This window comes from Acinonyx jubatus, chromosome B3, assembly GCF_027475565.1.
Source record: "Acinonyx jubatus isolate Ajub_Pintada_27869175 chromosome B3, VMU_Ajub_asm_v1.0, whole genome shotgun sequence".
NCBI classification, from domain to species: Eukaryota; Metazoa; Chordata; class Mammalia; order Carnivora; family Felidae; genus Acinonyx; species Acinonyx jubatus.
In genome coordinates, this window is record NC_069386.1 from 56,759,383 (window position 1) to 56,773,246 (window position 13,864).

The 13,864-nt window shown below is 42.8% G+C and overlaps 1 long non-coding RNA gene across 1 annotated transcript in view; it reads right to left on the reverse strand.

Annotated features, from left to right (window-relative positions):
• LOC128315953 (uncharacterized) overlaps positions 1-13,864 on the reverse strand; it is a 358,710-nt gene that overhangs the window by 225,768 nt on the left and 119,078 nt on the right. Inside the window, exons 2-5 of the long non-coding RNA XR_008299197.1 lie at positions 12,473-12,677; positions 11,507-11,896; positions 6,586-6,736; positions 486-548 (exon numbers count right to left, since the gene is read on the reverse strand). This is a non-coding gene — a long non-coding RNA (uncharacterized LOC128315953). The remainder of the gene's footprint in view (positions 1-485; positions 549-6,585; positions 6,737-11,506; positions 11,897-12,472; positions 12,678-13,864) is intronic.

Below are 13,864 nucleotides of genomic sequence, written 5' to 3' on the forward strand. Positions count from 1 at the left end.
GGATCTGAGGAGGCTTTGGCAGAATACAGGCTTGGATTACAAATCGGAACCCTTCGGCCCAGCCCAGTCTCCAAGTTCCCTAAAGAGACGGCAATGTATATTTCATAGATTTGTGGGAGAAAAAGAAAAACATTTACCATGGAGTGCCTGACACCGTGGAGGTGCCCAGATGTTGATAAAATACATTAAATCCATCCATTTCTCCTAAAGGTCATAAACATAAATGCCTGAAGGCCAGGCAGACGTGGGTCTGAGAGGGTCTGATGGCAAGGGAGGATATTCAGTGAGGCTGCTGCGGGGCACCCCCAGGGAAGGTGGCTCCAATGCTGATGAAGCTTGTGGTTTTCCCCTTATGGTGACAAGTCTGAACTTTTATGTGAAAATATCTCAACATTTAATGATTGCCTTAAATCTTTTTAGGAACACTGTTTTAACATAAATTTTTACAAAAACTTTAAATAAAATTTTAAATAAAGAAAACACACCTGCTAGACCAATGTCAGCTGTGGGCCATCAGCTAGCAAAGCCAGTCTTCTTTTTTCTTGTTACTGATCAGAAGAAAAGCCAACAATAAAAACAAAGAACAGAATAAAAAGGCAAGATGATTCCACAGCAAAACACAGAAGGGAATACATTGATATGACCCACAGACAGGAAGGTTTTAGGCAACATGGTTAAAGAGCAATAATTTTACTAAAGCAGTTTTCACATCACAGACTTTGGAAACTGCGTATACTGAGCCATCTAGGCTGAAGGAATGGTTTCAAACCCGGCTACAGTCTACATTCACTTTGGAGGCTTTTAAAAAAAACAACTATGCCTCATCCCTACTTTCAGAAATTCTCATTTAATCCATGATCCATGTGCTGATTTTTAAGAGAAGCTCCCCACCCCCTTGCCCTCACCTCCTACCTTGCCTTGGATTTACAGCCAAGATTAGGAACCCGCTATAAAGCACCAACTCTCAAACTAGAGGAGGTTTCATTGTTGCTGTTTTAATTGCATTTTAGATCTACAGAATTTGGAATCTACTAGCTGGAGGTAGGGCTCAGAAATCCTCTTTGCTAATTTGCTCCTACGATTCTGATGTACAGACCACACTCTTAAAAACATTACTAATGATTAGGCTGAGACACAATGCTTTCATCCTATTTAGTGCATTCAGTATGTGCACACTTTTTTTTTGACCTAAGTATCATTTCATAAAGGGGAGTAACAGGGAAGGACCAGAAATGTGCTCATCGGGGAGCACGGTGGGGCTGACAGGGAGACTAAATCCGATATAAGTAAACTTGGGTCAGGACAGCCAAGGGGTAGCAAGAGCAAGTGCAGCAGAGCCCAGCAACTGTCGGTCCTCCAGGTCTTTGCCAACACAGGGAACACCAGAGAACACAAGCATCATTGGGCCACGCTTGCCATCAGGAAGGCCATGGCTGTTTCTGAAGAAGCTGCCCAAGCACAATCCCCGCACCAGCGGGAGGGCGGGGAGGCTCCGAGGTGGCTGAGATTGGAGGGTGGGGAACAGCCAGGGCCAAGAAAGGCAGTGGGAGAAGGCAGGCCAGTGAGGTCCAGGAGCTCTGCCACCCACTGGCATTCACCACAAGGTGGCCAGGAGTCCTGGCAGGATTCTCAAGCAGAAATCTCAAGCGAGAAACAGACGGTGCCCAGCAGAACAACCGTGTGCCTAAGCGTTCCCCTCAACTTTAGCATTCTCTGATTCTTTTCCTGCTGCTTTCCCAGCACTGGGAGTGGAAGACAAGATTTCTGGGCGGCTGAGTAAATCTAAGTAAATGGACTCAGCTTGTTTATAATTCACAGGCATGCCCCATTTTTGTTAAGCACCAAATCATTCTTAAAAGCTTTGCTTTCCAGGGTCTCTCAATCAGCATAATTAGTTGAACACCTGTTATGTATATTGAGCTGTGGCCTAGGTGTTACAGTGTGAGAGAGAGGAGACAAAGGTACAAATTTGTCCTGTACTCCACCGAATCCCTCCCTGTCAACCGTAAATAAAAATGAAAATGAGGAGATGATACAGCCAAGGAAATGCAGAAGGAAATGTAAACTCTCCACTCTATTGTACTCTTCTTTATGATGCTGGTGTTCTTGGGCAACTGCCAAGCTCATCCAGGCGGTACCAGAGATTAGCACCATCACGGGTCCGAGGAGACTAAGCTGGCTCACGTTCTGCCGAGACTCAGAAAACACTTGTGTTTTCTGAAGCTGTGAATACCCTAAAACCAAAGCCACTTTTCTTATACAAGAACAAGGATAGATTCTGTCTCCCGACTGAGTTGTACTTTTGCTCTCTGGCACCAAAGCGGTATCTTTGCCTCAACATCTCTGAGCTGTTGATGTGAAGCAACTGTGTATTTCTACTTACAACCCACCTTTCTTCCACAGAACTTAGTGGTCAAAAGACAAATCTAAGTAATTTCAGGGAAGGATGCCAGTGGTGACTCAATATTGGTTACTGGGTCAATTGTCTCATTCTCTCTTCCTTTAAGATGAACACCCTTCCCAGGAGGCTTCCTTGTCGTTCATGTAATAAATTCAGGTAGGCATGATTCCCCAGTTATACTCAAATATCTAGACACAATTGATGCACAAGCGTACCTACCATCCCCCACTCACAACAAAAAGAAAGGTTTAAAGAGGTAGAGGCATCTACCACTGTCGCTGTCAAGTTCACTAACAAGATGTACAAAATTTGCCAGCTGAAAACAATCTAGAGGAAACTGAAGGCAGAGATTACATAAGAATGACTAGATGAATTAATTTCATATTTATATGAGAGCCAAGTGGCTATTTACTTTCTGGTCCTTTAAGATACATAGCTTCCTGGATTCCCTTGAATTTTCTCCTTTGAAATCCAGCACGAGAGTATTGGTTTTGCCTCTGGTTCTTGAAAGACTTCTTTCTTGCCTTTTACATATTTACTCTAACCAGTTTTTGAACTGATTTTCCACATCAGCAATGAGATGCCACATCCCTTTGAAGAGATACATCCTCTTTTTTTCAGTCACTCTCCAGGACTCCTCAAACCCTTGCTTGCACCAAAATCACCTGGGGACTTCAGAAAACACAGATTGCTGGGCTCCATCCCCATGGTTTCTCATTACGTGGGCCTGGAGCCCAAGAATTTGCATTTCTAACACATTCCCCAGGGATGCTGAGGCTGCTGGTCCAGACACCACACTTGGAGAACCAGGAGTCTAAACCAACATCCAGTTCCTGTGGATTTAGGACCTGAGTGGAATAGCACAGTGAGCTTGCAAATTGATATCAAAGATCCTCCATAAGATAGATGCCAGAGTTGTGTCTGCTTGCTCCCCTCGGAGAGTGTCTCATCTGGAGTCTGCTCCTCCTGAGGGACTGTTTCCACTTCTCCTCCTACATTGTGTATATCCTGGTTTCGGCAATGAGCATCAGAAGACGGTGTTTCTGTAGACTTCAGGTACTTACCAAGTTTCCGTGCCTCTTCGTCTGTTGAACCAGTGGCTTGAAAAATCTTTAAAACAAAGCTTTGTTGCTGTTTCCAACTAGCTTTACAAAATATAAAATGGGAGGTTGAGGAGAAGCCAGACTGGTAGCCTGAGGTTCCCCATGTGCCTACAAGGTCAAAATGCCTAATTGCACCACCATAATTACAGTCCCCCTTGAGTTCTCCTCACACATAAGGGGTTGCACAGAGTTATTAAATTATTACTTGTAAAAACACACTATGAATTCAAACTTGGCCTCCATCAGCCCATCCTAGCAATTATGACTTTTAAAATAAATATAATAACCCTATTTAGTCTCCAGACAATTGTAAGTATCCGTTAAAATAAACATTAAGAAAATACTAAAGTGTTTGTTTTCTAAGCAGCAGACATTTATGTTTTGCTCTAGTCCAATTAAAGCAAAGTTTTAATGATGTTAAATGTAATCATTCAGGGGGCTGGGACCAAGATGCACTGGAGGAATGATTACAAACTGCTCTATTGTTGAAAACCCAGGTTCTAACTCACCTGGAGAACAGACTTAGTGCTTGAGCTACAGGAATCCAGTCTTTCCTCCCTCCACCATCAGGAGAAGGTCAAAATTCAGAGTTGAGAAACGCTGGCATGGTATGAAGTCAAGAATTTATAAAGTCTCACGTATGCTGGGGACAAAACGGGCCAGAATATGAAAGAACATCCCGAAGGCCCTTAACCTGTAGCAGTGAGCCTCACTGGGACCGATTTTACCGATGTTGCAGATGCTTTTACACACACTAGTTTGAGATTCTCCACAAAGTATCTTGTCTTTCAGCATCTTCTCTAAAACTAGCTGAATCAAACTAATAATCTGTTCAATATTCAATGTAAATTTATCTAGCACATACTATGTGCCAGATACTTCATAATACACATATTAATACCTGTTAACCCTTAATTCAAACATATTTAAAATTTTTCTGTTAAAAAAATAAATAGTAAAATAAAATTTCCTCAGTTCTCCTTACATTTTAGTGCTTGAAGAGGCACTCTGGGCAAATCTAGAATGAGAGCCACACTCCACACAAGCTGTTGCCTGGGGAAAGCCAAACAACCTTCAGCCTTGAGTTTTCTCATCTGAAGAGAGACCATCAGGTGCCATGTTAGCAGTTCTCAAACTTTAGGGTGCAACAGAATCACCTGGAGGACTTGTCAAAGTATGATTGCTGAGCTCAACCCCCAAGCTTCTGACTCAGCAGGTCTGGGATGGGTCTCAGGGATTTGCATTTTTAGCAAGTTCCCAGATGACCCCGATGCTGCTGGTCCAGGGGCCACATTTTGACCAGAGAATAATGATTATCATGTACAAGCTTTCTGTCTTGCTAGGTTGCTCCTTTCCAGATCCAGGAGCAGGCTTTTTGTGGGGTGTGTTTGTTTTTTGTTTTTGTCTGTGGCTGTTGGTGTTTCTGGATTGCCAGTGTCTTCAGCTGTAAATCTGTATGTGAAACTAAAAGAAAACCCAAGGAAGTTTGCTTTATAGGACATGTCCAGGGTGTTGTACTTACTGGGAGAAATGGAGAAAAGTTAAAATAAAAACTAGAGAAAAGTGCGGGGCACCTGGGTGGCTCAGTCGGTTGGACGTCCGACTTCAGCTCAGGTCAGGATCTCACGGTCCGTGGGTTCGAGCCACGCCTCAGGCTCTGTACTGACAGCTCAGAGCCTGGGTCCTGCTTCGGATTCTGTGTCTCCCTCTCTCTCTGCCCCTCTCCCGCTCATACTCTGTCTCTCTCTCTCTCTCTCAAAAATAAATAAACATTAAAAAAAATTTTTTTTAAATAGAGAAAAGTGGGGTGTTTCTCCATCCTCCCAGAATCAGGAGTCCCTGGACCCTATTTTGAAAACCATTATATTTGAGAACCTGTCACATCCCTTCCAGCTCTATACTGTTTATAAAAAGGGTCTCCATGAATTCATCAGACACATGGCAGGGCATATGCTGAGCAACATAGGGAAGGGATAGGGCTGTCTCTCTGGGGTTCTCTGTATCTTTTCTTTTATTAACTAATTCCAAGCCAATTAGCACTACCAGGTGTGAGGTGTGAGGCTCCTCCAATAACTCCCAGCTGCCAAGGTTCACCTGCACAACCTGTCCTCACCACACCTCCAAATAAGTATTCTGGGTTCTGTTGGCTAACCCAGGACCCACTCTCTCTGTGCTGGTCTGTCAAACTTCTCTATGTATGGTACTGGTGACAGTTAAATGGCCATCTGTCTTCCAGATCACATTTTTTTACAAGAGCTAAATTTTTCCTTAACTCAGGACAGATTGCTGGTGATTTCAGATATTTTGAATCATCCTAGTCAAAACTAGCATCAACCTTTTCCCTGGTTTCCCACAGTCAGTTCCCTACAGCTCTGCTTCCATATACTTTTTTTCTGTTTATTTATTATTTTCAGAGAGAGAGTAAGCATGGGCGTGAATGGGGGGAGGAGAGGGAGGCAGAGAGAGGGAGAGAGAGAGATCCCAAGCAGGCTCCACACTGTCAGTGCAGAGCCCGACTCAGGACTCGATCCCATGAACCCTGAAATCATGACCTGAGCTGAAATCAAGAGTGGGACGCTTAACTGACTGAACCACCCAGGCATCCCTTCTTCCATTTACTCTACCCCCTTCTCGCCTCCTTTCAATACGAAAGACTGAGTGATCCTGCCAGAATGAGATTCTCCTGGTTTGCTTAGGTTTTAATTGCTTCTTGCAACTCCCAAAACAGAGAGTAAAATACTTGTTATGTCTGAGGTGGCTCTGCGTGGCCTGGGACACACGGCTCTCCTCTGCTCCCTGCACTCAGTGACAATGGCCTGTCTGGATTTCCTCAACTATCTTCTTTGGTTCCAGTCACATTCCTGACACTGGACCTTAGTTTTTGCTGCTCACTCCCCCTGAAATTCTCTCCCTATTCAGCCAGTGAACTCATCTTCTTTCAGATACCAACTCAGTGCTTTCCCTGATTACGTAAACCTTGTCATATCCAGCTGTTACTCAAAGCACTGTTTCCTCTCCTTCATAGCATCTGTGACCAAATAATCACAAAGTCTCTTTTACTTCTATTTTTCTTGCACTTACCACAATGCCTGTTACATGAGACATGTTGAATCAGTCTCTCTTGAATGAAGTTTGTGCCCTCAAATATTACAAAGTAGTCATATGTGCTGCAAAAATGCCACATTTGTTTCACTCCAATCAGTAGTACCTAGCACGGTGACTTTCCAAAATACTGAAAGAGATGATTTTTGTATTTCATTTCATATGTTAAAGAACTAGCATAGTGCTCAATACGCAACATAATAGGTTTTGCCATCCAGAAGGAATCTGCCTGAAGACTTTGGCTAATCCCTCAACACACGAACAACCCCCTAACATATTATTTACTCCACCAAAGTGTGGTTCAACAATGACAGACAAGCCTTTAACTCCTGATGCTTCAATAAGATGACTGTGCACTCTCGACTTTTAAGACACATTTGCAAAGAGACTCCGTCATGAGTTTCCTAAGTTTGACCTCAACCACTGAGAAAAATGGCTGGTTCAGCTTCCGTAAAGTTTTACCTCTTACTTGATGAGCCATTTTAGACCTAACCAAAACATTCCTTGAAATTTTATAAGTCACTTTTCTTTCTGGAAAAAGAGTACATATGATAAACTTGCTCGCGTCAGTCAGAATAATATCTAGAAATCATTAGGAGAAATTAAATGTAGAGTGTTGAATTCAACTAAGAAACATCGCTTTCCTTGACCTTGTCTAGAATCACAGATACCATAAGATGAAAGGTAGCCACCCAGGGCCTCACGAGTGAAGAATCTTAATAAACTGCAAATCTCAGACTAAATTTCAGTGCTGATTTATATGTGAATAAGATCCCAGTTCATTTATTTAAGCTTAATTTGAACAAATTTACAACATCAGTTGTCATGTATTACAACTACTTTTAAAAGGCAACATATTGGGGCTCCTGGGTGGCTCGGTTGGGTATTCAACTTCGGCTCAGGTCATGATCTCACCGTTAGTGGCTTAGTGGGTTCAAGCCCTGCACCAGGCTCTGTACTGACAGCTCAGAGCCTGGAGCCTGCTTCAGATTCAGCGTCTCCCTCTCTCTCTGACCCTCCCTCCTCATACTCTGTCTCTCTCTCTCTCTCTCTCTCTCTCTCTCTCTCTCAAAAGTAAATAAACATTAAAAGAAATTTTTAAGGCAACATATTTTGAGGCTTTACATTCATAAAAGCAAGCTAAAGATGATCAAATATTCATAGAACAACAAAAACTTTTATGTAATACCAAACACTTCAAACATGACTCTACTGTGAGAGCAATTATTCAAAGCTGCACTTCAGTAAGGAAACCTACCTTGGACTACAGAAAATTCAACCAAAAAGCAGTCTGTAATGCCTAATTACAAGTGGTCACATACCCAGAGGTACCTGTATGTGCCCACAATCAGAATTTAATAAGTAAGCTGTAGCAGTAGCTGTAGTGTTTTATAAATAACAAAAATCAATTACAAAGTGTGAACCATCAAAACATGAGTACCAATAAGGGAAAAAACATGGTAAGGCCAGAAAATTTGAACTGAGTTATGCAAACAAGGATAAAAGGTGTTTAAGGAAAATTACTTTGAACCAAGGTAAGGTTATAAGGTGGAGGAGGAACAGAAGCGCCTGGGTGGCTCAGTCAGTTAAGTGTCCAACTTCGGTTCAGGTCATGATCTCACTGCTCCTGAGTTCAGGCCCTGCATCGGGCTCTGTGCTGACAGCTTGGAGCCTGGAGCCTGCTTCACATTCTGTGTCTCCCTTGCTCTCTGCCCCTCCCTCATTCATACTCTCTCTCGCTCTCTCTCTCTCACGAATAAATAAACATTAAAAAAAGAAGAAGGTGGAGGAGGGACAATAACGTATCCTCCAGACTGTGAGGGCACTTTGAGACCAAAAAACAAAGCAAACTACTCCACACCATTAACAGTTCTTTTCAGGGCAACTTACTGACAAAGGAGAATTGGGCAGACAGCAATCCAAGCACTGTTCTCTTCCAGACCTTAATCTGTAGCTTTTATAGGATGAGGGGCATTGTGGTGAAGTCAAAGGGTAGTTATCCAAAGTGTGCCATCTGTGCACCAGAGGGAAGATCAGAACAAGCCTTCATTTATTCCAGTCAGGGTATATATTAACCTCCCAGGAATCTGGAACACGGAGCCCTGAGGGAGGTGATTGTACAAACATGAACAAGATGGAGGGCCAAAGATGGAGTCTGTGTTGTCAGTACTCCTACCACAAGTACTGTAAATGCAGAGGCGCCTGGATGGCTCAGTTGGTTGAGCATCTGACTCTTGATTTCGGCTCAGGTCATGATCCCAGGGTCGTGAGTTCCAGCCCCTGTTGGACCCTGCACTGGGTGTGGAGCCTACCTAAGATTCACTCCTTCTCCTTCTGCCTGTCCCCCATGCACTCTCTTTCTCTCTCAATAAATACATTAATTACTTAAATAAAATAATACAAGTACTTTAAGTGCCTATTCTGCTGTACTGGTGGGGACTGCCTAACAAGTTAGACTTAAAAGAAATGTGAGGCAGGGACTAAACTTAGCAGAAAAGAATATATGATTAACTTGCAACATCTGCTAAGGGCTTGAAAGCAAAGGATGGTGGGAGAAATTCCATTTTTGCTGACCCTAACCGAAGCTCTCTCTAGTTTTAGAGCTACTCCTAACTTCTCCTTGTCTCTACCAGTACAAGCAGGTGGCTTTATTGGGGATGATATTTTTCACAAAGAACTATGGTGTTTGTTTGTTTGTTTGTTTGACTTTAGCAGAACTTCTACCTAAGGGGTAGGACAGCCAAATCCCCCTGGGATGCAGTGAGGTTTACCAGCTGGCTAAGGAGCCTGCTGCTCCCCAATAGCCTCACAGCATGGTTAGTTTCAGTTCTTGCCTCGGCATTTTCCAAATTACTACATAGCATTTAAGAGTCACTCACCGTTAGTCAAAAGCGTGGTAGTTAAATGTGTAAATGAGGTTCAGTACTTGATTTGGGCATGTGATTAGTTGTTAGCTTTTAGACATGTTCCTCAATACAAGTTGCCAATTTTAGCTGGAAAAGTAGATACAGTTGATGAGTGTACATGCAAGTAATGCTAACTTTGCAAATGTGAAGAAAGGACCCCTTTAGAACTGAGCCTTGAAGGATTAATAGAATTTTGAAAGCAGGTTACAAGTAAAAGAGAAAGCGTTTCAGGCTGATCTGCCCTGGAGAAAATGTTTTCAACTCTAGTTCCTGCTGCTTCCTCCAGGATCCCATGGTTACTTTACAAATACCACTAAAATCTTGGTGTGTATTAACTCTCTGCTTTTCTGCCTCTTGGCTGTGTGTACTAGTGGGTGTTATCCATAGGACGTACCTATAAAAAGAAATTCCACAGACTGGAAAAGCTGTGGTCTGGATTGCCACAAGCAGAAGCCATGAACAGGATGTGTAATACATTGTATCTCCCAATGTTCTCAGGATGATGAAAAGGAATAGCAAAAATTCAATAGTTTGATGCCAGGACAGACGCCCCTTTGCTGCTTCAGAACCCAAGGCATTTTTTTGCTTGGGTCAGAACACAAGTGGCTTCATGGGTTCCACGCCACAAAGTTTTGAATGATCTGAACTCAAGAGCTAGTTAGAAAGGCTCCCCGCCTACTCAGAGACACCTGCCCAGAGCAGCTTCTCTACGGATGGCAAAAGGCCTCAAACTTACATGCACACCAACTGTACGCTTAAGCAAATCCCATGTTTGTGACCAAGAGTGTAATGCGGTAAACTGCTTTCCTATGCTCCTCTGACCGTAATCTGCAATTTTGTAATTGACAACCATTTCTACAAATACATTTCTATAGAGAATATAACATTCAGTGCAGCTTTTTGTGTTTTGCATTTATTTCTATTAAAAACTTGGCTACGTGTACGCTTTGGCATTAAATATTACTGTCCAAGTCGGATTCCGTAGGAGCAGGGTCCGAGAGAGGGATTCTTGTTCAAATGATTTATGGGAGGAGTACTCTTAGGAATAGGGGCTTGAGAGAAGCAGGATAGGGCAGGGCAACAAAGGGAAGCAAGAAGGTAGTCTCAGCTGGAGACCAGCTGCAGTCTCATCCCTGGGGAAGCTTTGGGGCTTGAACTGCACCACAGAGTCAGTCACACGTTGAGGGAAGAGGGCCAACCTTTGTTCACACTTGCTGCAGTCATTAGCCAAAGTTACTTTCCCACAGGGAACGTCTGTGATGGTTAGCAACCCTCACAATAACTGGGAGATCTGGTGGGGTACTACCAACACCCACTAAAGCCGTTTTTTTGGCAACTGGTCATCTGTGACTGTTTCATTGACCAATTGACTTTTCCTACTTCACCTTCCTTTCCCCCGGTCCAGGAGGTCATCAATGTTATACGTAAAAAGAAATATTTTAGGCTTTGCAAGCCACATATCATCTCTATCACAACTACTGAACTTTACTGTTTTAGCACAATGGCAGTCGTAGACAATATGTAAACAAAGGAGCTTGTGCTCCAATAAACTTTATTTACAGAAACAGGCAGATCAGATATGACACACAGGCCATTGACTGCTGCGCTAGCCCTTCTCTCTCTCTCTCTCTCTCTCTCTCTCTCTCTCTCTCTTCTCTCTCCTACCTGACTTTTCTTTCTTTTTAAAATTTTTTTAATGTTTTATTTTATTTTGGAGAGAGACAGAGTGTGAGCGCGGGAGAGGCACAGAGAGAGGGAGACACAGAATCCCAAGCAGGCTCCAGGCTCTGAGCTGTCAGCACAGAGCCCGACTCGGGGCTCGAACTCACAAACCAAGAGATCATCGCCTGAGCCGAAGTCAGAGGCTGGACCGGCTGAGCCACCCAGGTGCCCCCACCTGACTTATTTTCTTTACTACTCATCGTTGATCTCCCTCACATGTAATTACAAGTCACTGCACCTATTAATTCCCCATTGCTCTCCTTCCTACTCACCCTCTCTTCCAACATGCCTCCCAGTCGCCTTCGTTTCTCTTCTATTCCTCTACTTATCCTCTTAGTTGACCTTTGAAATATAGCATCCTTTGAAGTAGCTCACACAGTTGCGCAATAAAATTCCCATTGTTCTTTCTCTCAGTGATCTTTTTACTATTACATCTCTCTTCTAGTTCTTCACTTATTTCTGATTCATCAGTACATGCATTTATCCTAAAATTCAGTTCTCTCAGGCTTGCCTTCTAGAACACAGCAACAACACTGTATGCACTGACCAGGAACAAATTCCGTATTAATTCCAGATGCCCTCAAGAGTCCAGGTGTTCTGTTTGTCTTTCTTCCTTTTAGGTATTTCTTTGATACTATAAACACTGGTTCAACTTTTACGTGCTGTATTTGGAACAAGAAAAAATATTGATTTTCAACTTGTCTGGTAGCCCAATCTAACCTCACAGCCTTCTCAAGGAGCATCTAAGGACATCGTGTAATCAATACTCAGAGAAGCAATCAGATACAGGAGGTGGAGATTTCTGTGGAGCCAAGATAAACTTGTTTTCCATGAAGGGAGCTCTTTTATCCTCCCTTTCAAAGATGGTTTCATTCTCTTAGAACCCACTTCTTCATGTGGTGTTTCTGAAAATAATGGTCTAAAGTCTCTTTCCACTTGACAGGAAGGATTCTTCTAGGGTGGGGATCTCAGAGACAAGAAGGTATGGAGATGCAACAGAAACCTCTACCTCAATAGCCCTCAGAGTTCACTCTTAGTTATGACAAAATCACCAAAGCAAGATATTGCCTAAGAGTGTGAGTCAAAGCTCTAGCTACTAATAAGGTAGTTGTTTTCTTTGGAAAGAACACAAGGCACGTATACCTCATGACTAATTGGAGTGGCAGCAGTCATATCAAGCAGCTGAGCCAAGATCTGAGGATTCAGGAGCCTAGATACATCATTTCCCAGAATCACACCTGTGAGTATATGCAGCCCAGTGCAGGATATGGGAGACAGGCTTACTCAGAAACATCAAACTGCAAAGGGCACTTAACTTCTCATGGGAAAAGTACCAGGAGGAGAGAAAAAACAACCTCTCTGGTATTGAAAGATGTTCTCCATCACTGGCTCCAGAAGTCATCTCAGTGGGGATTCATCTTAAGGGCTAAGGCAGGTTCACTCCTAAAACACAGATTATAACACCAATTATGTATCTGACCCCACTTGAAGCAACAGTATCTGGTTTTAGATACTGATGGGAATTCATTTCTAGTCTGGGGCAGGCCCAGGTCAGTTAGGAAAGTGCACTTGGGGCCTGACACTATGAAAAAAATTGGAAGGCAGGGCACTTGTTATTCTATTTTTGTTTTCCTTCTTTCTCCTATATTCCGTGAGGACTGGAGACGAGCACTGCTGGGAATGCAAAGCTGTGAATTTTACTTCTAGAGTCTCCTATTATCTGTGAAGAGTTACTTGGTTGTCAGAAAGTAGGAGTATCTTAATTTGGATTCTCCCAGAAAGAGTCTGAGACAAAGAACTGAGTACAAGTTGTTTATTTTGGAGGTGATCCAAAACACAGTTGTAGGGAAGTGGGAAGTAAGACTGGAAAGGGAGGTATCATGCCAGCTACCACTGTGGGTAACTGGAGCCTCATCCTGCTGGGAAACTCCAGGACTTATGTAGAACAGGCAATTCAGAGATACCCCATTCCAGTCATTGCTTAAAGGCTGATTATGGAGCATTAATCTGTGGCACTCCTAGCCTACCTTAGGTACAAGCAGTAGGTTCCAGCTACCTTAACAGCTCCAGCAAATAGGTGCATATCCTGGCACGTGGCTATAAGACAGGGAACATGCCACAAACATAAGGCCCAAAGGGATACGCTGGGGCACCAGTAACATCTTTTACAACATATAATCCTGAACTCATTTGACTGTGGGCTCTGGAAAGAAGTAGCAGGATTTCAGGGTCCAAAAGGATAGAAGACCTCTTGGTTTCTGTTTTTTGTTTTTGTTTTTGTTTTGTTTTTTGAAACTCAAAGTATATGATTTGACCAGTACATGGAAGAAAATAGCCTTATAAATTACCTGGAGGAAAAGATCTTACCATCTCAAACTTAGAGATTTTTATTAAATAGGACAAGAATGTTTCAGAGTTATGCACATTTTTCTCTCCCCGCTCCTCTCCCCACTAAACATGACAATTACAGTGTAAGAGTCCTTTGTCAGAAGAGCTATCACATTTGAGTTTTAGATTCAAAGTAGGCTACAATGGTCAGGAACAAGACAGGGATATCCACTCTCACCATTGTTATTTACATAGTACTATAAGACTTAAGTTCAGCAATCAGACAACAAAAAGAAATAAAA